At 40.8% G+C, this 23750-nt stretch overlaps 14 non-coding genes across 14 annotated transcripts; 6 read left to right on the top strand and 8 right to left on the bottom strand.

The window, feature by feature from the left end:
• Positions 1–21: 21 nt before the first annotated feature.
• TRNAS-GCU (transfer RNA serine (anticodon GCU)) lies at positions 22–103 on the bottom strand. Its single transcript has one exon. It is a non-coding gene; the product is annotated as a tRNA-Ser (tRNA).
• Positions 104–516: 413 nt separating this feature from the next.
• TRNAI-UAU (transfer RNA isoleucine (anticodon UAU)) lies at positions 517–611 on the top strand. The gene is made up of 2 exons: positions 517–554; positions 576–611. It is a non-coding gene; the product is annotated as a tRNA-Ile (tRNA).
• Positions 612–1773: 1162 nt separating this feature from the next.
• On the bottom strand, positions 1774–1845 carry TRNAT-UGU (transfer RNA threonine (anticodon UGU)). The gene has a single exon. It is a non-coding gene; the product is annotated as a tRNA-Thr (tRNA).
• A 589-nt stretch (positions 1846–2434) lies between these two features.
• TRNAS-GCU (transfer RNA serine (anticodon GCU)) lies at positions 2435–2516 on the bottom strand. The gene has a single exon. It is a non-coding gene; the product is annotated as a tRNA-Ser (tRNA).
• A 413-nt stretch (positions 2517–2929) lies between these two features.
• On the top strand, positions 2930–3024 carry TRNAI-UAU (transfer RNA isoleucine (anticodon UAU)). The gene is made up of 2 exons: positions 2930–2967; positions 2989–3024. It is a non-coding gene; the product is annotated as a tRNA-Ile (tRNA).
• A 7420-nt stretch (positions 3025–10444) lies between these two features.
• On the bottom strand, positions 10445–10516 carry TRNAT-UGU (transfer RNA threonine (anticodon UGU)). Its single transcript has one exon. It is a non-coding gene; the product is annotated as a tRNA-Thr (tRNA).
• A 1084-nt stretch (positions 10517–11600) lies between these two features.
• Positions 11601–11695, top strand: TRNAI-UAU (transfer RNA isoleucine (anticodon UAU)). Its single transcript has 2 exons — positions 11601–11638; positions 11660–11695. It is a non-coding gene; the product is annotated as a tRNA-Ile (tRNA).
• A 2307-nt stretch (positions 11696–14002) lies between these two features.
• Positions 14003–14097, top strand: TRNAI-UAU (transfer RNA isoleucine (anticodon UAU)). Its single transcript has 2 exons — positions 14003–14040; positions 14062–14097. It is a non-coding gene; the product is annotated as a tRNA-Ile (tRNA).
• Positions 14098–15920: 1823 nt separating this feature from the next.
• Positions 15921–16002, bottom strand: TRNAS-GCU (transfer RNA serine (anticodon GCU)). The gene has a single exon. It is a non-coding gene; the product is annotated as a tRNA-Ser (tRNA).
• A 413-nt stretch (positions 16003–16415) lies between these two features.
• Positions 16416–16510, top strand: TRNAI-UAU (transfer RNA isoleucine (anticodon UAU)). The gene is made up of 2 exons: positions 16416–16453; positions 16475–16510. It is a non-coding gene; the product is annotated as a tRNA-Ile (tRNA).
• Positions 16511–18332: 1822 nt separating this feature from the next.
• On the bottom strand, positions 18333–18414 carry TRNAS-GCU (transfer RNA serine (anticodon GCU)). Its single transcript has one exon. It is a non-coding gene; the product is annotated as a tRNA-Ser (tRNA).
• A 413-nt stretch (positions 18415–18827) lies between these two features.
• TRNAI-UAU (transfer RNA isoleucine (anticodon UAU)) lies at positions 18828–18922 on the top strand. Its single transcript has 2 exons — positions 18828–18865; positions 18887–18922. It is a non-coding gene; the product is annotated as a tRNA-Ile (tRNA).
• Positions 18923–20745: 1823 nt separating this feature from the next.
• On the bottom strand, positions 20746–20827 carry TRNAS-GCU (transfer RNA serine (anticodon GCU)). The gene has a single exon. It is a non-coding gene; the product is annotated as a tRNA-Ser (tRNA).
• Positions 20828–23172: 2345 nt separating this feature from the next.
• TRNAS-GCU (transfer RNA serine (anticodon GCU)) lies at positions 23173–23254 on the bottom strand. Its single transcript has one exon. It is a non-coding gene; the product is annotated as a tRNA-Ser (tRNA).
• Between the last annotated feature and the right edge of the window lie 496 nt (positions 23255–23750).

The raw sequence follows: 23750 nt of genomic DNA, 5'->3' as shown, positions 1-23750 counted from the left end.
AAAGAGACGCTGATGGCTTTCCGACGAAGGTGGGATTCGAACCCACACGTGCAGAGCACAATGGATTAGCAGTCCATCGCCTTAACCACTCGGCCACCTCGTCTGCCCTACAGCCCCATCTGAAACCTTGCTTCACAAAAGGTACTGAAGTGTCAATATACTGTACCTAAAAAAGAAAAAAAACAGCTGAGGCAAGATCTCACATTCCACGTCTTCCCCCAATTAGGGACCTACATTTCATTTTTGGGAAATTCTTACTATGTGCTAATTACAAATATTCATAAGATTCCCCTAGACTTTGTCAGAACTGTCAAGATATAATTCTATGGGGTTTTGAATAGACAGAGCATATGTTACAGGACAATTATAGAATCTATTCCGTTTGGACTGTATTTTTAATAGTCATGATAACATGCTAGCATGTGAGTCGATCTTGCACAGTGAATGATGGAGCAGTGTCTGTCATCTACTTGGTCAGCTGTAGATGGCTCACCTGGGGAGATGTGAAAAGAGAGAGCTCCAGTGGCGCAATCGGTTAGCGTGCGGTACTTATACAGCAGTACTTGCACTGAGCCATGCCGAGGTTGTGAGTTCGAGCCTCACCTGGAGCAGCCGTGTTGTTTTTCATAAACCATTTCACAAAAAGTAAAGTTTAAACTCAGAGTATGGACGGCCCTTGCTAGAGAGTCTTTACTTCTTATAGGATCTACGTGTCCTACTCCTCTGGGTGCCAAATATCACATATCCTACGCGATGCTCAGTTTAAACATTCCATGATGTGCCATCTTGCATTTCATGCAAACACCACATCAGTGCATTTAAAAATACATTTGTAGAATAATAAATATGATGAAAACAGTGTTCTCACATGATAACCATAAACTGAAGAGCTGCAAAAAATGCTGTATCAGCTACTTACAATAAAAGGTGACTCGAAAAAACTAGCAAAAGAAGAGCATCATCATATTAAAGGTTCTATTCACCATCTTGAGTTGCACCATAGCAGCTTATGGTGCTTTTCTGCTCAGAGTGTGCCTCCAATCCCACATTCATTTTTAATTTATTTGCAATTTAAAAAACAACAATTACTGCTCGAAGTTCACTTTTCAAAACCATTCAACCTATTAAATGTATTTCTCTAACCTATGAATGTGGTCCATGTTCACTTTTCCTCATCTTCATCTCGATACTCCTTTCCCAGAAACCAGGTTCACTTCTTCATTCAACCCACCCATCCAAGGTCAACAAATCTTTGAAGCACAAGTCTGCCTATTCTCCCTTTCTCTCTATGTACAAGATACCTTGTATCATTTGAATGGACAGCAGGAGAGAAGGATATTTATGGTGAGTGGGGGAGGGGTTTTGAGGAGTAACCTCATTTGCCTAAGAGCCGGGGTATCTGGGAAAAAAAGTATTTTATGGGGGAAGAATTTCACATCTCCTTGGTGAAATTTGTAGGGCCTTATAACATCTTTTCTGTGGATGCAGATTCAGTCGGAACAGAGGTCCTAGTCCTCGCTCTGCCTTTCAAAGGAACTGTAAATATGGAAGGCTTATTTGGCTTTGCCCGGCAGGGTGAGAATGGCGTTTGTCAGGCGTTCGTCAGGCGATCGGAAGGGGTGAGGCAATAATTTATAATTCAATGATCTTCATGATATTTTCTTGATAATATGAAAGCAGGAAAGGGAAGCTTGGCAATAAGCAATCCTAAAGCAAGGTGTGACTCCAGGGAAGAATGACTTGAAAACAACATACAGAAAGACTCATGTAAAAAGGCCCTGATGAGGCTTGAACTCATGACCCCTGGTTTACAAGACCAGTGCTCTGCCACTGAGCTACAAGGCCAGTCTGCACGCAGGATGTAAATTGCAACATGTATTCTTACTGAGGTATGAATATATCTATGATTTTGAGACTCTGTATGGAAACGTAGTTGCATATGAATGTCCACGTGCGCGCACACATTGAAGACCATGCTTAAGGCACTTTTCTTGGAAGTATGAAAAACTACATTTTCATATGAGAAAATAAGAGTTTTCACATTCAAGACCATACCGATAGCTCTAGTTAGTATGTCTGCAATCAGTGACATATAGAGAACCCACTTATTAGAAGTGATCTGTCTCTGTGGGGCAGACATATGTTAACAGTCATTCATTTGAGACGGCCTAAACTTTAGGAGTAAGAGCTGCTTTCTTATCAATCTATTTATCCAAACTGGTTAATAAGCCAGGAGTGAGTGAAAGGCAATCCTCTGGAAACTCCATGAAAGATCTAATTTCTATTACGCACAAAATACTTCACTTTATTTGACATATTTGTTAAAATGGAACAGTCAGATGATCCCATCTAGCGGATCCTGGCTCTGTCTTGAAAGAGAGTGTAATTATACTACAAGAAATGCTGGCCATCAAAAGAGACTCTGATGGCTTTCCGACGAAGGTGGGATTCGAACCCACGCGTGCAGAGCACAATGGATTAGCAGTCCATCGCCTTAACCACTCGGCCACCTCGTCTGCCCTACAGCCCCATCTGAAACCTTGCTTCACAAAAGGTACTGAAGTGTCAATATACTGTACCTAAAAAAGAAAAAAAACAGCTGAGGCAAGATCTCACATTCCACGTCTTCCCCCAATTAGGGACCTACATTTCATTTTTGGGAAATTCTTACTATGTGCTAATTACAAATATTCATAAGATTCCCCTAGACTTTGTCAGAACTGTCAAGATATAATTCTATGGGGTTTTGAATAGACAGAGCATATGTTACAGGACAATTATAGAATCTATTCCGTTTGGACTGTATTTTTAATAGTCATGATAACATGCTAGCATGTGAGTCGATCTTGCACAGTGAATGATGGAGCAGTGTCTGTCATCTACTTGGTCAGCTGTAGATGGCTCACCTGGGGAGATGTGAAAAGAGAGAGCTCCAGTGGCGCAATCGGTTAGCGTGCGGTACTTATACAGCAGTACTTGCACTGAGCCATGCCGAGGTTGTGAGTTCGAGCCTCACCTGGAGCAGCCGTGTTGTTTTTCATAAACCATTTCACAAAAAGTAAAGTTTAAACTCAGAGTATGGACGGCCCTTGCTAGAGAGTCTTTACTTCTTATAGGATCTACGTGTCCTACTCCTCTGGGTGCCAAATATCACATATCCTACGCGATGCTCAGTTTAAACATTCCATGATGTGCCATCTTGCATTTCATGCAAACACCACATCAGTGCATTTAAAAATACATTTGTAGAATAATAAATATGATGAAAACAGTGTTCTCACATGATAACCATAAACTGAAGAGCTGCAAAAAATGCTGTATCAGCTACTTACAATAAAAGGTGACTCGAAAAAACTAGCAAAAGAAGAGCATCATCATATTAAAGGTTCTATTCACCATCTTGAGTTGCACCATAGCAGCTTATGGTGCTTTTCTGCTCAGAGTGTGCCTCCAATCCCACATTCATTTTTTTTTTTTTGTTTAAGAAGTTTTTATTGAATTTTTCAGAGAAAAAGAAAAAGAAAAAACAAATGATACAATAAAACAATTATTACAATATAGCGCCAAAAGAGATATTATATAAACGAAGTTGGTTTATAATGATAGGTCAACAAAAGGAAAAAAGGATCAATAATAGGGTAAATTAAGGAAAATGGCACTGGAGAATGGGATAGGAGGAAAAGAAGGGAGGAAGAGAGGAAAGACCAAAGAGGTGAGGAGGGAAGAGAAGAGAGAAAACCAGAGAGAGAAGAGAATAAAAAGAAGAAGAATTACCGCAAGGGAGGGTGCGAGGAGAGATAAACAGTAAAAGGAAGCCAAAGAAGATCTGTTTTGATTTTTTGGGGGACAGAAGAGGAGGAAACTGAAGCAATCCTATGTTCGTCACAAATAAAATTCCACCAAGTAATTGACGACAGTTTAGAATTATCTTTCCATGCAGACAGGATCACTTTAAAAGCTAATGCAATAAAAAGGTCAAATAACCTAGAACTAGGTAAAACAGTTTCCATATCAGGAGCTAAAGAGCCTAAAAAGATATTTACAAAAGATAAGGTTGCATTAAAGTTGAAAACTGACATGCATACATTCCAAATTGAATCCCAAAAAGATAGAACAGATGCACATTCATATAACTGATGGACTAATGTACCAGTTTCGGTAGAGCAGGACCAGCAAAGGGGAGAGGATGTGGGGGAAAATTTACAAATAGTAACAGGAGTAATAATGGCTCTATGATACAGAAAAAACAGAGATTGGGTTATCCTGGCTGCAGCCGAAATTTTAAATAATTTCGACCATAGTTTGTCCCAACTTTCAATAGGAAGAGAAAAGGATAAGTCCATTTCCCATGCATTTTCAATGGTGGTTTTAGAACGAACATTGACCTTAGATAACAATAACTTATAGACAGTGGCAGCTTTGAGTTTATGCGCCGGGAATAGAGGGTACAATGGTGAAGAGGGTGTTAAAGAAGGTGGGACTGATGGGAGAGAGTAGGTAGCCAATTGAATTTGTATAGCATTAGAGATAATAAGGTATTCCTTGTGGAAGGAGTCAGGTAGCTGATATCGTGTTTGTAATTCCTGGAAGGAGATGATAGAGAACCCATTCAAAAACTGATGAACAAAAATGATCTCCTTTTCCTTCCAGTATTTGTAATAGAAAGATCTGCCTTTGTATTTGAGAAATTTGTTATACCACAGGGTAGAGGTTAAAAAACATTGGATAGGAGATAGGTCCTTAAGAAATGTATTGCACAGCAATTCACGGGAGTATTTTAATACAGGGTGTTTAGACAAAAAGGTGCAGTTGGACATAAAAGTAACATGCTGAAACTGGAATTCTTTTAGAAGCGATCGCTCAAAGATAATCCAACGAGGCATAGGCGTATCCCCAAAGTCGAAGGCCAATGAGAAAGATTGTTTAATCAAAAAAGCAGAGTGGTATATTTTAAAATTAGGGAAACGCACACCCCCCTCTTCCTTGGGGCAAATAAGTTTGTTTAAGGCTATGCGGGGGCGTTTATTGTTCCATAAAAATTTAATACATAAAGAGTTTAATTGGGAGAAAAACGTGTTAGGGATTTTGACAGGGAGCATAGAAACCGTATAAAGAATATGAGGAGTGACCATCATCTTAATAGTATCTAGTCGACCCCACCATGACAAAAATAAGGGGGACCACACGAGAAGAAGGGATTTCAACTTATTCATTAGTGCGTTAAAGGTAAATTTAATAGTGTCCGCAATATTGGAAGCAAACCAAATGCCAAGGTATTTAATCTTGGAGGGACACCATGCAAAGGCTGTATCCGCAAACATGAATTGATAACAAATCGAATTTAAAGGAAGAACCTCCGTTTTGGTTAGATTGAGTTTGTACCCAGAAATGGAAGAGTAAAGATGGACTTCTTCTAAAAAGGGGGGAAGGGATTCACTGGGATTGGACATGTATACCAATATATCATCAGCATAGGCAGATACTTTAGTTTCAACAGAAGCAGAGACAAAACCTTTAATATTGGGATTGGTTCGAATACGCTCAAGGAAGGGTTCCAAACACAGAATAAAAAGTAATGGGTAAAGAGGACAACCTTGCCTGGTGCCTCTGGATAGGGGAAAAAATTGAGAAAATTGGTTATTAACAAAAATACTTGCCCTCGGACATGAGTATAACAATTTGATAAAGGAAATAAAATTAGGGCCAAAACCAAACCATTGTAAGGTATGAAACATATACTGCCAATTTATACGATCAAATGCTTTTTCAGCGTCCAGAGACAAAGCAGCCAGAGGATTTTTATAATTTTTACCATGGGATAAGATATTCATGAACATTCTAGCATTATCGGAAGCCAGTCTACCTTTGACAAAACCCACCTGGTCCGTCTTGATCAGAAGGGGTATGATAGAATCAAGTCGGGATGCAATAATCTTAGCGAAGATCTTGCAGTCGTAATTGATAAGGGAGATTGGGCGAAAATTTTTACATAAAGGATGGTCCTTGTCAGGCTTAGGGATAATGACGATCAGGGCATCCATAAAGGAGCCTGATGCTTTCGCATCAGCAATGAAGGAATTAAACAGCTGCAATAATTTAGGGGCAAACAAAGATTTGAAAGTACAGTAAAACTCCACCGGTAATCCGTCCGGGCCGGGGGCTTTTGATTTTTTTAAAGCTTGAAGGGCGGTAATAATCTCTTGAAGGGTAATATCCGCCTCTAAGGCAGAAAACTCAGCATTCAGAGATGGGGGAGCGGGAAGTCCAGAAAAAAACTTATCAAGATTATGAGAGGAGGGGAATGTATCATCTGAGTAAAGAGATCGGTAGTAGTCCTGAAAGACCGCTGCAATTTCTTCATCAGAGGACACCAGATTATTGGTGGATTCATCCAAGATAGGACCAATGGTCTTACGTTCAGAGCGAATTTTTAAATAATTCGCTAGCATTTTACCTGCTTTATTTTGCCCTCCGTGAAATTTAGACTTAATTCTAAGTAAAACATTGCAGGCATCAACAGTGGCAATTTTGTTGAGGTTGGTTTTGGCTGTAATTAAACTCCTAAGTGAATCAGCATTTTTAGAGGAAAAATAGTCATGCTCTAATTTTTTCAACTGTTGTAATTGGTCTTTGTACTTTTTCACATTGGCCTTTTTCTTCCGGGACACAAAAGAAATAGTAAAAGCACGGAGAGCCGCCTTAAAAGCATCCCAGTTGTTAGAGGTGGAAGTGTCTAATGGGTTGTTAAAGGTGAAAAATTAATTAATAAAGGAGGTGACTTCTTTAATATAAGTTGTATCAGAAAGTAGGTGAGTGTTAAACTTCCAGCGATTATATTTGGTGGAGGTGAGTGAAAGGTCGAACATAGCATAGACAGGGGCGTGGTCTGAGATAAAAATAGAGCCAATTTCAGATTTTTGGATACAAGGAAGAAGGGATTTGCCAATCAAGATATAATCAATTCTGGATCGGGTTTGGTGTACATTAGAAAAGAACGTATATTCCAACAAATCAGGGTTACAGGTTCTCCAAACATCATACAATGGGCGAGAGGCAATGGCCGATTGAAAGGATTTATAGGTCTTATCCGGTTGAAATTTGTACTTAGATAAGCGATCCGAGAAAGGATCCAACCATTGATTAAAATCGCCTGCTACAATAATATTGGGACAGTCAGCTGTGGAGAGGAGAATTTTGATATCATTCCAAAATTTTGGATCTGGTTTCACAGGGCCATAAATGTTTAGCAAGATTAACGTTTTATTGTGCACAACAACCTTGGCCATTACCCATCGACCTGCGTCATCATTTTGAGAGGAAATAATTTGCACAGATAAAGTTTTGTGAAACAATATGGCAACCCCCCCCTTCTTGTCAACAGCAGGGGAAAAAACAACTTGGCCTACCCACTGCCTTTTTAATTTCAGTGATTCAACGTCATTGCAGTGAGTTTCTTGAAGAAAAGAAATTTGGGAATTAAGCTTAGATAAATGAGAAATTACCTTTTGTCTTTTAACCGGGTTTCCAAGACCACGAACGTTCCACGTAACAAAATTACACATACGCGAGGGTCAGGGGAATGTGATACACATGGTGTGGAAATACTTCGGAGACACAACGACACTGAAAGACAAAATGCGCATAAGGGTTACACAGGGGAACAACAAAACATAAAACCGCCTTATTAAGAAGGATCAACAAGCCTTTGACAACGAAATAAATAAAAGGAAGTCCAAAAGCACCATAATCAAGAAGAAATGAAGGGAAAAGAGCAAAGAGGAAACATGGAAAAACTCGAAAGAAGAAGAGAGAGACGCACCGACCAAAGGAAGACTGAAATAAGAAAGAGCGCGAAAGAGCAGGGAAGGGAAAGAAGGTGAGCAGAGGAAAAAAGCATAGGAAAGCAAAGAAGGAAAACAGGTCAAGGAAAAGAGTCCAGACCTGAAAGACATCGATAGAAAAGTAAAATTGGAGCGTGATGAGACCGGAGAGAAGACAGCGGTATAGTTCACATGGGTACAATTGGAAGCAGGACACAACGTAGGAAATCATATAGCGGGAGCAAGATATGAGAAGGGGAAGAGAGAATTTGAACAGGAATAAGCAGTAACAAAGAGGAAGAAACGTGATTAACAAATGTACAGTAAGCAATAAGCACTAAAACATATGGAAAGCTATGTATAAGAGGAATCTAAGGTAACCAGAAAAAAGCTGTTAATAGCTGTTAAGAGCACTACACAGAAGTAGCAAAAAGGAAACGTTCAATGATTTGTGTCCATATTCCGAGAGGAAATGTTATTGAGAAACAGCTTCAGTTTTCCCGGGTCATCAAAGGATCTCGTCTGGCCGTTGTGGGTGATCTTGCAGATGGAGGGATGAAGTATACCATATTGGACGTTCAAAAGCCTCATTTGTGGACGCAATGCAAGAAATTCTTTGCGACGAGCATTGGTCGCATTGGAGACATCTTGTGAGATAAAAATATTATGTCCAGACCACGATAGGTTACGTTTGAGTTTAGCTGCTTTAAGAACAGTCATGAGTTCTGTGAACTCCAGGAACAGCATAATAATACCACGAGGTTTGGTGGAATTCGGTTGAAGGCGACCTAGGCGGTGGGCTCTTTGTATATTCAAAGGTGTAGATGACTGAAGGCCCAAGAGGTCATGAAGGAATTTTCGAAGGAAAAGCAACATATCAGGACCCTCAATATTCTCTGGCAAGCCAAAAAGACGGAGGTTGTTCCTTCGATTACGATTCTCCAAGTCCTCAGTATGAAGCTTCAATTTATGAATCTCCTGTTCCAATAACGGAATTTTTGTGGTAACATCATGAACATCACTGACGCGTTGTTCTAACTCAGTCACCCTACCTTCCATGACGATCCATCGGTCCTCAATTTGTTGCAATTTTTCGTTTGTGGCGGCCATAAAGGGTTGAAGACCACGCACTTCCTCTAGTATGTTATCCAAAACTGGGCTTTGTGATGAAAGAATAGGCGAGGGCGGGTCATTCTTCAGCCTTTTAGGCTTTGCGCCAGAAGAAGACGGTTTATTAGGAGGATGGGAGTCATTAGACATCTTGGCAATTTGACGAGATGCTTTTTTGGCGGGAAAAAGTACACGGAATTCTCTCATACGCTGTACGGTTTGACAGAGATACTCACAAAGCCACTACAGCATTACCTTAGAACAGTGAAAGATACACAAAGCTGCAATGCATCCAGCCTGTGGCTCTGAAGATACCGGAACGTAGGGGTTAATCACGGCTTCTCTGAGGAAAAGACAAAATTATGGGACCTTCTCCGGGGAGAGAACGATATGGAACAAGCATGGCCAGGGGCTACTGGCGACTGTTGAACTTGGAGCAGACTCCCTCTCGAAGAGACATGAAGCAGTAAAGCATCAAAGCATGACTGGATCCAGGAAATGCGTGCGCGGTGTTTCAGGAATAGAATGCCGGCGCCTCGATACAAAATGGCCACCGTCGGGCATTACCTCAGGAACTCAAACCGCCACGTCTCCGAGGGATAGGAGTGGTAAAAACAACCAACGAGGAGCAATTCAGAATCACGCCATGTTCCGCTGGTAAGTTCTTCTAGAGACAGTGCCCGTAGCTCGCTGGGAAGCCTTCCACACAGCTACACAGCACCGCGTCCGAGCGGAGCTAACGGAGATCCGCCATCTTCCCTCGGCGTCCAAGCCACGCCCCTCCCCACATTCATTTTTAATTTATTTGCAATTTAAAAAACAACAATTACTGCTCGAAGTTCACTTTTCAAAACCATTCAACCTATTAAATGTATTTCTCTAACCTATGAATGTGGTCCATGTTCACTTTTCCTCATCTTCATCTCGATACTCCTTTCCCAGAAACCAGGTTCACTTCTTCATTAAACCCACCCATCCAAGGTCACCAAATCTTTGAAGCACAAGTCTGCCTATTCTCCCTTTCTCTCTATGTACAAGATACCTTGTATCATTTGAATGGACAGCAGGAGAGAAGGATATTTATGGTGAGTGGGGGTGGGGTTTTGAGGAGTAACCTCATTTGCCTAAGAGCCGGGGTATCTGGGAAAAAAAGTATTTTATGGGGGAAGAATTTCACATCTCCTTGGTGAAATTTGTAGGGCCTTATAACATCCTTTCTGTGGATGCAGATTCAGTCGGAACAGAGGTCCTAGTCCTCGCTCCGCCTTTCAAAGGAACTGTAAATATGCATGGCTTATTTGGCTTTGCCCGGCAGGGTGAGAATGGCGTTGGTCTGGCGTTCGTCAGGCGATCGGAAGGGGTGAGGCAATAATTTATAATTCAATGATCTTCATGATATTTTCTTGATAATATGAAAGCAGGAAAGGGAAGCTTGGCAATAAGCAATCCTAAAGCAAGGTGTGACTCCAGGGAAGAATGACTTGAAAACAACATACAGAAAGACTCATGTAAAAAGGCCCTGATGAGGCTTGAACTCATGACCCCTGGTTTACAAGACCAGTGCTCTGCCACTGAGCTACAAGGCCAGTCTGCACGCAGGATGTAAATTGCAACATGTATTCTTACTGAGGTATGAATATATCTATGATTTTGAGACTCTGTATGGAAACGTAGTTGCATATGAATGTCCACGTGCGCGCACACATTGAAGACCATGCTTAAGGCACTTTTCTTGGAAGTATGAAAAACTACATTTTCATATGAGAAAATAAGAGTTTTCACATTCAAGACCATACCGATAGCTCTAGTTAGTATGTCTGCAATCAGTGACATATAGAGAACCCACTTATTAGAAGTGATCTGTCTCTGTGGGGCAGACATATGTTAACAGTCATTCATTTGAGACGGCCTAAACTTTAGGAGTAAGAGCTGCTTTCTTATCAATCTATTTATCCAAACTGGTTAATAAGCCAGGAGTGAGTGAAAGGCAATCCTCTGGAAACTCCATGAAAGATCTAATTTCTATTACGCACAAAATACTTCACTTTATTTGACATATTTGTTAAAATGGAACAGTCAGATGATCCCATCTAGCGGATCCTGGCTCTGTCTTGAAAGAGAGTGTAATTATACTACAAGAAATGCTGGCCATCAAAAGAGACTCTGATGGCTTTCCGACGAAGGTGGGATTCGAACCCACGCGTGCAGAGCACAATGGATTAGCAGTCCATCGCCTTAACCACTCAGCCACCTCGTCTGCCCTACAGCCCCATCTGAAACCTTGCTTCACAAAAGGTACTGAAGTGTCAATATACTGTACCTAAAAAAGAAAAAAAACAGCTGAGGCAAGATCTCACATTCCACGTCTTCCCCCAATTAGGGACCTACATTTCATTTTTGGGAAATTCTTACTATGTGCTAATTACAAATATTCATAAGATTCCCCTAGACTTTGTCAGAACTGTCAAGATATAATTCTATGGGGTTTTGAATAGACAGAGCATATGTTATAGGACAATTATAGAATCTATTCCGTTTGGACTGTATTTTTAATAGTCATGATAACATGCTAGCATGTGAGTCGATCTTGCACAGTGAATGATGGAGCAGTGTCTGTCATCTACTTGGTCAGCTGTAGATGGCTCACCTGGGGAGATGTGAAAAGAGAGAGCTCCAGTGGCGCAATCGGTTAGCGTGCGGTACTTATACAGCAGTACTTGCACTGAGCCATGCCGAGGTTGTGAGTTCGAGCCTCACCTGGAGCAGCCGTGTTGTTTTTCATAAACCATTTCACAAAAAGTAAAGTTTAAACTCAGAGTATGGACGGCCCTTGCTAGAGAGTCTTTACTTCTTATAGGATCTACGTGTCCTACTCCTCTGGGTGCCAAATATCACATATCCTACGCGATGCTCAGTTTAAACATTCCATGATGTGCCATCTTGCATTTCATGCAAACACCACATCAGTGCATTTAAAAATACATTTGTAGAATAATAAATATGATGAAAACAGTGTTCTCACATGATAACCATAAACTGAAGAGCTGCAAAAAATGCTGTATCAGCTACTTACAATAAAAGGTGACTCGAAAAAACTAGCAAAAGAAGAGCATCATCATATTAAAGGTTCTATTCACCATCTTGAGTTGCACCATAGCAGCTTATGGTGCTTTTCTGCTCAGAGTGTGCCTCCAATCCCACATTCATTTTTAATTTATTTGCAATTTAAAAAACAACAATTACTGCTCGAAGTTCACTTTTCAAAACCATTCAACCTATTAAATGTATTTCTCTAACCTATGAATGTGGTCCATGTTCACTTTTCCTCATCTTCATCTCGATACTCCTTTCCCAGAAACCAGGTTCACTTCTTCATTAAACCCACCCATCCAAGGTCACCAAATCTTTGAAGCACAAGTCTGCCTATTCTCCCTTTCTCTCTATGTACAAGATACCTTGTATCATTTGAATGGACAGCAGGAGAGAAGGATATTTATGGTGAGTGGGGGTGGGGTTTTGAGGAGTAACCTCATTTGCCTAAGAGCCGGGGTATCTGGGAAAAAAAGTATTTTATGGGGGAAGAATTTCACATCTCCTTGGTGAAATTTGTAGGGCCTTATAACATCCTTTCTGTGGATGCAGATTCAGTCGGAACAGAGGTCCTAGTCCTCGCTCCGCCTTTCAAAGGAACTGTAAATATGCATGGCTTATTTGGCTTTGCCCGGCAGGGCGGGAATGGCGTTTGTCAGGCGATCGGAAGGGGTGAGGCAATAATTTATAATTCAATGATCTTCATGATATTTTCTTGATAATATGAAAGCAGGAAAGGGAAGCTTGGCAATAAGCAATCCTAAAGCAAGGTGTGACTCCAGGGAAGAATGACTTGAAAACAACATACAGAAAGACTCATGTAAAAAGGCCCTGATGAGGCTTGAACTCATGACCCCTGGTTTATAAGACCAGTGCTCTGCCACTGAGCTACAACGCCAGTCTGCATGCAGGATGTAAATTGCAACATGTATTCTTACTGAGGTATGAATATATCTATGATTTTGAGACTCTGTATGGAAACGTAGTTGCATATGAATGACCACGTGCGCGCACACATTGAAGACCATGCTTAAGGCACTTTTCTTGGAAGTATGAAAAACTACATTTTCATATGAGAAAATAAGAGTTTTCACATTCAAGACCATACTGATAGCTCTAGTTAGTATGTCTGCAATCAGTGACATATAGAGAACCCACTTATTAGAAGTGATCTGTCTCTGTGGGGCAGACATATGTTAACAGTCATTCATTTGAGACGGCCTAAACTTTAGGAGTAAGAGCTGCTTTCTTATCAATCTATTTATCCAAACTGGTTAATAAGCCAGGAGTGAGTGAAAGGCAATCCTCTGGAAACTCCATGAAAGATCTAATTTCTATTACGCACAAAATACTTCACTTTATTTGACATATTTGTTAAAATGGAACAGTCAGATGATCCCATCTAGCGGATCCTGGCTCTGTCTTGAAAGAGAGTGTAATTATACTACAAGAAATGCTGGCCATCAAAAGAGACTCTGATGGCTTTCCGACGAAGGTGTGATTCGAACCCACGCGTGCAGAGCACAATGGATTAGCAGTCCATCGCCTTATCCACTCGGCCACCTCGTCTGCCCTACAGCCCCATCTGAAACCTTGCTTCACAAAAGGCACTGAAGTGTCAATATACTGTACCTAAAAAAGAAAAAAAACAGCTGAGGCAAGATCTCACATTCCTCGTCTTCCCCCAATTAGGGACCTACATTTCATTTTTGGGAAATTCTTACTATGTGCTAATTACAAATATTCATAAGATTCCCCTAGACTTTGTCAGAACTGTCAAGATATAATTCTATGGGGTTTTGAATAGACAGAGCATATGTTATAGGACAATTATAGAATCTATTCCGTTTGGACTGTATTTTTAATAGTCATGATAACATGCTAGCATGTGAGTCGATCTTGCACAGTGAATGATGGAGCAGTGTCTGTCATCTACTTGGTCAGCTGTAGATGGCTCACCTGGGGAGATGTGAAAAGAGAGAGCTCCAGTGGCGCAATGGGTTAGCGCGCGGTACTTATACAGCAGTACTTGCACTGAGCCATGCCGAGGTTGTGAGTTCGAGCCTCACCTGGAGCAGCCGTGTTGTTTTTCATAAACCATTTCACAAAAAGTAAAGTTTAAACTCAGAGTATGGACGGCCCTTGCTAGAGAGTCTTTACTTCTTATAGGATCTACGTGTCCTACTCCTCTGGGTGCCAAATATCACACATCCTACGCGATGCTCAGTTTAAACATTCCATGATGTGCCATCTTGCATTTCATGCAAACACCACATCAGTGCATTTAAAAATACATTTGTAGAATAATAAATATGATGAAAACAGTGTTCTCACATGATAACCATAAACTGAAGAGCTGCAAAAAATGCTGTATCAGCTACTTACAATAAAAGGTGACTCGAAAAAACTAGCAAAAGAAGAGCATCATCATATTAAAGGTTCTATTCACCATCTTGAGTTGCACCATAGCAGCTTATGGTGCTTTTCTGCTCAGAGTGTGCCTCCAATCCCACATTCATTTTTAATTTATTTGCAATTTAAAAAACAACAATTACTGCTCGAAGTTCACTTTTCAAAACCATTCAACCTATTAAATGTATTTCTCTAACCTATGAATGTGGTCCATGTTCACTTTTCCTCATCTTCATCTCGATACTCCTTTCCCAGAAACCAGGTTCACTTCTTCATTAAACCCACCCATCCAAGGTCACCAAATCTTTGAAGCACAAGTCTGCCTATTCTCCCTTTCTCTCTATGTACAAGATACCTTGTATCATTTGAATGGACAGCAGGAGAGAAGGATATTTATGGTGAGTGGGGGTGGGGTTTTGAGGAGTAACCTCATTTGCCTAAGAGCCGGGGTATCTGGGAAAAAAAGTATTTTATGGGGGAAGAATTTCACATCTCCTTGGTGAAATTTGTAGGGCCTTATAACATCCTTTCTGTGGATTCAGATTCAGTCGGAACAGAGGTCCTAGTCCTCGCTCTGCCTTTCAAAGGAACTGTAAATATGCATGGCTTATATGGCTTTGCCCGGCAGGGTGAGAATGGCGTTTGTCAGGCGTTCGTCAGGCGATCGGAAGGGGTGAGGCAATAATTTATAATTCAATGATCTTCATGATATTTACTTGATAATATGAAAGCAGGAAAGGGAAGCTTGGCAATAAGCAATCCTAAAGCAAGGTGTGACTCCAGGGAAGAATGACTTGAAAACAACATACAGAAAGACTCATGTAAAAAGGCCCTGATGAGGCTTGAACTCATGACCCCTTGTTTACAAGACCAGTGCTCTGCCACTGAGCTACAAGGCCAGTCTGCACGCAGGATGTAAATTGCAACATGTATTCTTACTGAGGTATGAATATATCTATGATTTTGAGACTCTGTATGGAAACGTAGTTGCATATGAATGTCCACGTGCGCGCACACATTGAAGACCATGCTTAAGGCACTTTTCTTGGAAGTATGAAAAACTACATTTTCATATGAGAAAATAAGAGTTTTCACATTCAAGACCATACCGATAGCTCTAGTTAGTATGTCTGCAATCAGTGACATATAGAGAACCCACTTATTAGAAGTGATCTGTCTCTGTGGGGCAGACATATGTTAACAGTCATTCATTTGAGACGGCCTAAACTTTAGGAGTAAGAGCTGCTTTCTTATCAATCTATTTATCCAAACTGGTTAATAAGCCAGGAGTGAGTGAAAGGCAATCCTCTGGAAACTCCATGAAAGATCTAATTTCTATTACGCACAAAATACTTCACTTTATTTGACATATTTGTTAAAATGGAACAGTCAGATGATCCCATCTAGCGGATCCTGGCTCTGTCTTGAAAGAGAGTGTAATTATACTACAAGAAATGCTGGCCATCAAAAGAGACTCTGATGGCTTTCCGACGAAGGTGGGATTCGAACCCACGCGTGCAGAGCACAATGGATTAGCAGTCCATCGCCTTAACCACTCGGCCACCTCGTCTGCCCTACATCCCCATCTGAAACCTTGCTTCACAAAAGGTACTGAAGTGTCAATATACTGTACCTAAAAAAGAAAAAAAACAGCTGAGGCAAGATCTCACATTCCACGTCTTCCCCCAATTAGGGACCTACATTTCATTTTTGGGAAATTCTTACTATGTGCTAATTACAAATATTCATAAGATTCCCCTAGACTTTGTCAGAACTGTCAAGATATAATTCTATGGGGTTTTGAATAGACAGAGCATATGTTATAGGACAATTATAGAATCTATTCCGTTTGGACTGTATTTTTAATAGTCATGATAACATGCTAGCATGTGAGTCGATCTTGCACAGTGAATGATGGAGCAGTGTCTGTCATCTACTTGGTCAGCTGTAGATGGCTCACCTGGGGAGATGTGAAAAGAGAGAGCTCCAGTGGCGCAATCGGTTAGCGCGCGGTACTTATACAGCAGTACTTGCACTGAGCCATGCCGAGGTTGTGAGTTCGAGCCTCACCTGGAGCAGCCGTGTTGTTTTTCATAAACCATTTCACAAAAAGTAAAGTTTAAACTCAGAGTATGGACGGCCCTTGCTAGAGAGTCTTTACTTCTTATAGGATCTACGTGTCCTACTCCTCTGGGTGCCAAATATCACATATCCTACGCGATGCTCAGTTTAAACATTCCATGATGTGCCATCTTGCATTTCATGCAAACACCACATCAGTGCATTTAAAAATACATTTGTAGAATAATAAATATGATGAAAACAGTGTTCTCACATGATAACCATAAACTGAAGAGCTGCAAAAAATGCTGTATCAGCTACTTACAATAAAAGGTGACTCGAAAAAACTAGCAAAAGAAGAGCATCATCATATTAAAGGTTCTATTCACCATCTTGAGTTGCACCATAGCAGCTTATGGTGCTTTTCTGCTCAGAGTGTGCCTCCAATCCCACATTCATTTTTAATTTATTTGCAATTTAAAAAACAACAATTACTGCTCGAAGTTCACTTTTCAAAACCATTCAACCTATTAAATGTATTTCTCTAACCTATGAATGTGGTCCATGTTCACTTTTCCTCATCTTCATCTCGATACTCCTTTCCCAGAAACCAGGTTCACTTCTTCATTAAACCCACCCATCCAAGGTCACCAAATCTTTGAAGCACAAGTCTGCCTATTCTCCCTTTCTCTCTATGTACAAGATACCTTGTATCATTTGAATGGACAGCAGGAGAGAAGGATATTTATGGTGAGTGGGGGTGGGGTTTTGAGGAGTAACCTCATTTGCCTAAGAGCCGGGGTATCTGGGAAAAAAAGTATTTTATGGGGGAAGAATTTCACATCTCCTTGGTGAAATTTGTAGGGCCTTATAACATCCTTTCTGTGGATTCAGATTCAGTCGGAACAGAGGTCCTAGTCCTCGCTCTGCCTTTCAAAGGAACTGTAAATATGCATGCTTATATGGCTTTGCCCGGCAGGGTGAGAATGGCGTTTGTCAGGCGTTCGTCAGGCGATCGGAAGGGGTGAGGCAATAATTTATAATTCAATGATCTTCATGATATTTAGTTGATAATATGAAAGCAGGAAAGGGAAGCTTGGCAATAAGCAATCCTAAAGCAAGGTGTGACTCCAGGGAAGAATGACTTGAAAACAACATACAGAAAGACTCATGTAAAAAGGCCCTGATGAGGCTTGAACTCATGACCCCTTGTTTACAAGACCAGTGCTCTGCCACTGAGCTACAAGGCCAGTCTGCACGCAGGATGTAAATTGCAACATGTATTCTTACTGAGGTATGAATATATCTATGATTTTGAGACTCTGTATGGAAACGTAGTTGCATATGAATGTCCACGTGCGCGCACACATTGAAGACCATGCTTAAGGCACTTTTCTTGGAAGTATGAAAAACTACATTTTCATATGAGAAAATAAGAGTTTTCACATTCAAGACCATACCGATAGCTCTAGTTAGTATGTCTGCAATCAGTGACATATAGAGAACCCACTTATTAGAAGTGTTCTGTCTCTGTGGGGCAGACATATGTTAACAGTCATTCATTTGAGACGGCCTAAACTTTAGGAGTAAGAGCTGCTTTCTTATCAATCTATTTATCCAAACTGGTTAATAAGCCAGGAGTGAGTGAAAGGCAATCCTCTGGAAACTCCATGAAAGATCTAATTTCTATTACGCACAAAATACTTCACTTTATTTGACATATTTGTTAAAATGGAACAGTCAGATGATCCCATCTAGCGGATCCTGGCTCTGTCTTGAAAGAGAGTGTAATTATACTACAAGAAATGCTGGCCATCAAAAGAGACTCTGATGGCTTTCCGACGAAGGTGGGATTCGAACCCACGCGTGCAGAGCACAATGGATTAGCAGTCCATCGCCTTAACCACTCGGCCACCTCGTCTGCCCTACAGCCCCATCTGAAACCTTGCTTCACAAAAGGTACTGAAGTGTCAATATACTGTACCTAAAAAAGAAAAAAAACAGCTGAGGCAAGATCTCACATTCCACGTCTTCCCCCAATTAGGGACCTACATTTCATTTTTGGGAAATTCTTACTATGTGCTAATTACAAATATTCATAAGATTCCCCTAGACTTTGTCAGAACTGTCAAGATATAATTCTATGGGGTTTTGAATAGACAGAGCATATGTTATAGGACAATTATAGAATCTATTCCGTTTGGACTGTATTTTTAATAGTCATGATAACATGCTAGCATGTGAGTCGATCTTGCACAGTGAATGATGGAGCAGTGTCTGTCATCTACTTGGTCAGCTGTAGATGGCTCACCTGGGGAGATGTAAAAAGAGAGAGCTCCAGTGGCGCAATCGGTTAGCGCGCGGTACTTATACAGCAGTACTTGCACTGAGCCATGCCGAGGTTGTGAGTTCGAGCCTCACCTGGAGCAGCCGTGTTGTTTTTCATAAACCATTTCACAAAAAGTAAAGTTTAAACTCAGAGTATGGACGGCCCTTGCTAGAGAGTCTTTACTTCTTATAGGATCTACGTGTCCTACTCCTCTGGGTGCCAAATATCACATATCCTACGCGATGCTCAGTTTAAACATTCCATGATGTGCCATCTTGCATTTCATGCAAACACCACATCAGTGCATTTAAAAATACATTTGTAGAATAATAAATATGATGAAAACAGTGTTCTCACATGATAACCATAAACTGAAGAGCTGCAAAAAATGCTGTATCAGCTACTTACAATAAAAGGTGACTCGAAAAAACTAGCAAAAGAAGAGCATCATCATATTAAAGGTTCTATTCACCATCTTGAGTTGCACCATAGCAGCTTATGGTGCTTTTCTGCTCAGAGTGTGCCTCCAATCCCACATTCATTTTTAATTTATTTGCAATTTAAAAAACAACAATTACTGCTCGAAGTTCACTTTTCAAAACCATTCAACCTATTAAATGTATTTCTCTAACCTATGAATGTGGTCCATGTTCACTTTTCCTCATCTTCATCTCGATACGCCTTTCCCAGAAACCAGGTTCACTTCTTCATTCAACCCACCCATCCAAGGTCACCAAATCTTTGAAGCACAAGTCTGCCTATTCTCCCTTTCTCTCTATGTACAAGATACCTTGTATCATTTGAATGGACAGCAGGAGAGAAGGATATTTATGGTGAGTGGGGGAGGGGTTTTGAGGAGTAACCTCATTTGCCTAAGAGCCGGGGTATCTGGGAAAAAAAGTATTTTATGGGGGAAGAATTTCACATCTCCTTGGTGAAATTTGTAGGGCCTTATAACATCCTTTCTGTGGATTCAGATTCAGTCGGAACAGAGGTCCTAGTCCTCGCTCTGCCTTTCAAAGGAACTGTAAATATGCATGGCTTATTTGGCTTTGCCCGGCAGGGTGAGAATGGCGTTGGTCTGGCGTTGGTCAGGCGATCGGAAGGGGTGAGGCAATAATTTATAATTCAATGATCTTCATGATATTTTCTTGATAATATGAAAGCAGGAAAGGGAAGCTTGGCAATAAGCAATCCTAAAGCAAGGTGTGACTCCAGGGAAGAATGACTTGAAAACAACATACAGAAAGACTCATGTAAAAAGGCCCTAATGAGGCTTGAACTCATGACCCCTGGTTTACAAGACCAGTGCTCTGCCACTGAGCTACAAGGCCAGTCTGCATGCAGGATGTAAATTGCAACATGTATTCTTACTGAGGTATGAATATATCTATGATTTTGAGACTCTGTATGGAAACGTAGTTGCATATGAATGTCCACGTGCGCGCACACATTGAAGACCATGCTTAAGGCACTTTTCTTGGAAGTATGAAAAACTACATTTTCATATGAGAAAATAAGAGTTTTCACATTCAAGACCATACTGATAGCTCTAGTTAGTATGTCTGCAATCAGTGACATATAGAGAACCCACTTATTAGAAGTGATCTGTCTCTGTGGGGCAGACATATGTTAACAGTCATTCATTTGAGACGGCCTAAACTTTAGGAGTAAGAGCTGCTTTCTTATCAATCTATTTATCCAAACTGGTTAATAAGCCAGGAGTGAGTGAAAGGCAATCCTCTGGAAACTCCATGAAAGATCTAATTTCTATTACGCACAAAATACTTCACTTTATTTGACATATTTGTTAAAATGGAACAGTCAGATGATCCCATCTAGCGGATCCTGGCTCTGTCTTGAAAGAGAGTGTAATTATACTACAAGAAATGCTGGCCATCAAAAGAGACTCTGATGGCTTTCCGACGAAGGTGGGACTCGAACCCACGCGTGCAGAGCACAATGGATTAGCAGTCCATCGCCTTAACCACTCGGCCACCTCGTCTGCCCTACAGCCCCATCTGAAACCTTGCTTCACAAAAGGTACTGAAGTGTCAATATACTGTACCTAAAAAAGAAAAAAAACAGCTGAGGCAAGATCTCACATTCCACGTCTTTCCCCAATTAGGGACCTACATTTCATTTTTGGGAAATTCTTACTATGTGCTAATTACAAATATTCATAAGATTCCCCTAGACTTTGTCAGAACTGTCAAGATATAATTCTATGGGGTTTTGAATAGACAGAGCATATGTTATAGGACAATTATAGAATCTATTCCGTTTGGACTGTATTTTTAATAGTCATGATAACATGCTAGCATGTGAGTCGATCTTGCACAGTGAATGATGGAGCAGTGTCTGTCATCTACTTGGTCAGCTGTAGATGGCTCACCTGGGGAGATGTGAAAAGAGAGAGCTCCAGTGGCGCAATTGGTTAGAGCGCGGTACTTATACAGCAGTACTTGCACTGAGCCATGCCGGGGTTGTGAGTTCGAGCCTCACCTGGAGCAGCCGTGTTGTTTTTCATAAACCATTTCACAAAAAGTAAAGTTTAAACTCAGAGTATGGACGGCCCTTGCTAGAGAGTCTTTACTTCTTATAGGATCTACGTGTCCTACTCCTCTGGGTGCCAAATATCACATATCCTACGCGATGCTCAGTTTAAACATTCCATGATGTGCCATCTTGCATTTCATGCAAACACCACATCAGTGCATTTAAAAATACATTTGTAGAATAATAAATATGATGAAAACAGTGTTCTCACATGATAACCATAAACTGAAGAGCTGCAAAAAATGCTGTATCAGCTACTTACAATAAAAGGTGACTCGAAAAAACTAGCAAAAGAAGAGCATCATCATATTAAAGGTTCTATTCACCATCTTGAGTTGCACCATAGCAGCTTATGGTGCTTTTCTGCTCAGAGTGTGCCTCCAATCCCACATTCATTTTTAATTTATTTGCAATTTAAAAAACAACAATTACTGCTCGAAGTTCACTTTTCAAAACCATTCAACCTATTAAATGTATTTCTCTAACCTATGAATGTGGTCCATGTTCACTTTTCCTCATCTTCATCTCGATACGCCTTTCCCAGAAACCAGGTTCACTTCTTCATTCAACCCACCCATCCAAGGTCACCAAATCTTTGAAGCACAAGTCTGCCTATTCTCCCTTTCTCTCTATGTACAAGATACCTTGTATCATTTGAATGGACAGCAGGAGAGAAGGATATTTATGGTGAGTGGGGGAGGGGTTTTGAGGAGTAACCTCATTTGCCTAAGAGCCGGGGTATCTGGGAAAAAAAGTATTTTATGGGGGAAGAATTTCACATCTCCTTGGTGAAATTTGTAGGGCCTTATAACATCCTTTCTGTGGATTCAGATTCAGTCGGAACAGAGGTCCTAGTCCTCGCTCTGCCTTTCAAAGGAACTGTAAATATGCATGGCTTATTTGGCTTTGCCCGGCAGGGCTTGCCCGGCAGGGTGAGAATGGCGTTGGTCTGGCGTTGGTCAGGCGATCGGAAGGGGTGAGGCAATAATTTATAATTCAATGATCTTCATGATATTTTCTTGATAATATGAAAGCAGGAAAGGGAAGCTTGGCAATAAGCAATCCTAAAGCAATGTGTGACTCCAGGGAAGAATGACTTGAAAACAACATACAGAAAGACTCATGTAAAAAGGCCCTAATGAGGCTTGAACTCATGACCCCTGGTTTACAAGACCAGTGCTCTGCCACTGAGCTACAAGGTCAGTCTGCACGCAGGATGTAAATTGCAACATGTATTCTTACTGAGGTATGAATATATCTATGATTTTGAGACTCTGTATGGAAACGTAGTTGCATATGAATGTCCACGTGCGCGCACACATTGAAGACCATGCTTAAGGCACTTTTCTTGGAAGTATGAAAAACTACATTTTCATATGAGAAAATAAGAGTTTTCACATTCAAGACCATACTGATAGCTCTAGTTAGTATGTCTGCAATCAGTGACATATAGAGAACCCACTTATTAGAAGTGATCTGTCTCTGTGGGGCAGACATATGTTAACAGTCATTCATTTGAGACGGCCTAAACTTTAGGAGTAAGAGCTGCTTTCTTATCAATCTATTTATCCAAACTGGTTAATAAGCCAGGAGTGAGTGAAAGGCAATCCTCTGGAAACTCCATGAAAGATCTAATTTCTATTACGCACAAAATACTTCACTTTATTTGACATATTTGTTAAAATGGAACAGTCAGATGATCCCATCTAGCGGATCCTGGCTCTGTCTTGAAAGAGAGTGTAATTATACTACAAGAAATGCTGGCCATCAAAAGAGACTCTGATGGCTTTCCGACGAAGGTGGGATTCGAACCCACGCGTGCAGAGCACAATGGATTAGCAGTCCATCGCCTTAACCACTCGGCCACCTCGTCTGCCCTACAGCCCCATCTGAAACCTTGCTTCACAAAAGGTACTGAAGTGTCAATATACTGTACCTAAAAAAGAAAAAAAACAGCTGAGGCAAGATCTCACATTCCACGTCTTCCCCCAATTAGGGACCTACATTTCATTTTTGGGAAATTCTTACTATGTGCTAATTACAAATATTCATAAGATTCCCCTAGACTTTGTCAGAACTGTCAAGATATAATTCTATGGGGTTTTGAATAGACAGAGCATATGTTATAGGACAATTATAGAATCTATTCCGTTTGGACTGTATTTTTAATAGTCATGATAACATGCTAGCATGTGAGTCGATCTTGCACAGTGAATGATGGAGCAGTGTCTGTCATCTACTTGGTCAGCTGTAGATGGCTCACCTGGGGAGATGTGAAAAGAGAGAGCTCCAGTGGCGCAATCGGTTAGAGCGCGGTACTTATACAGCAGTACTTGCACTGAGCCATGCCGAGGTTGTGAGTTCGAGCC

The sequence above is a fragment of the Triturus cristatus genome, chromosome 12 (assembly GCF_964204655.1).
Source record: "Triturus cristatus chromosome 12, aTriCri1.1, whole genome shotgun sequence".
NCBI lineage: Eukaryota > Metazoa > Chordata > Amphibia > Caudata > Salamandridae > Triturus > Triturus cristatus.
The sequence above is the reverse complement of the archived record's forward strand: the minus strand, read 5'-3'. Positions and strand labels throughout refer to the sequence as shown.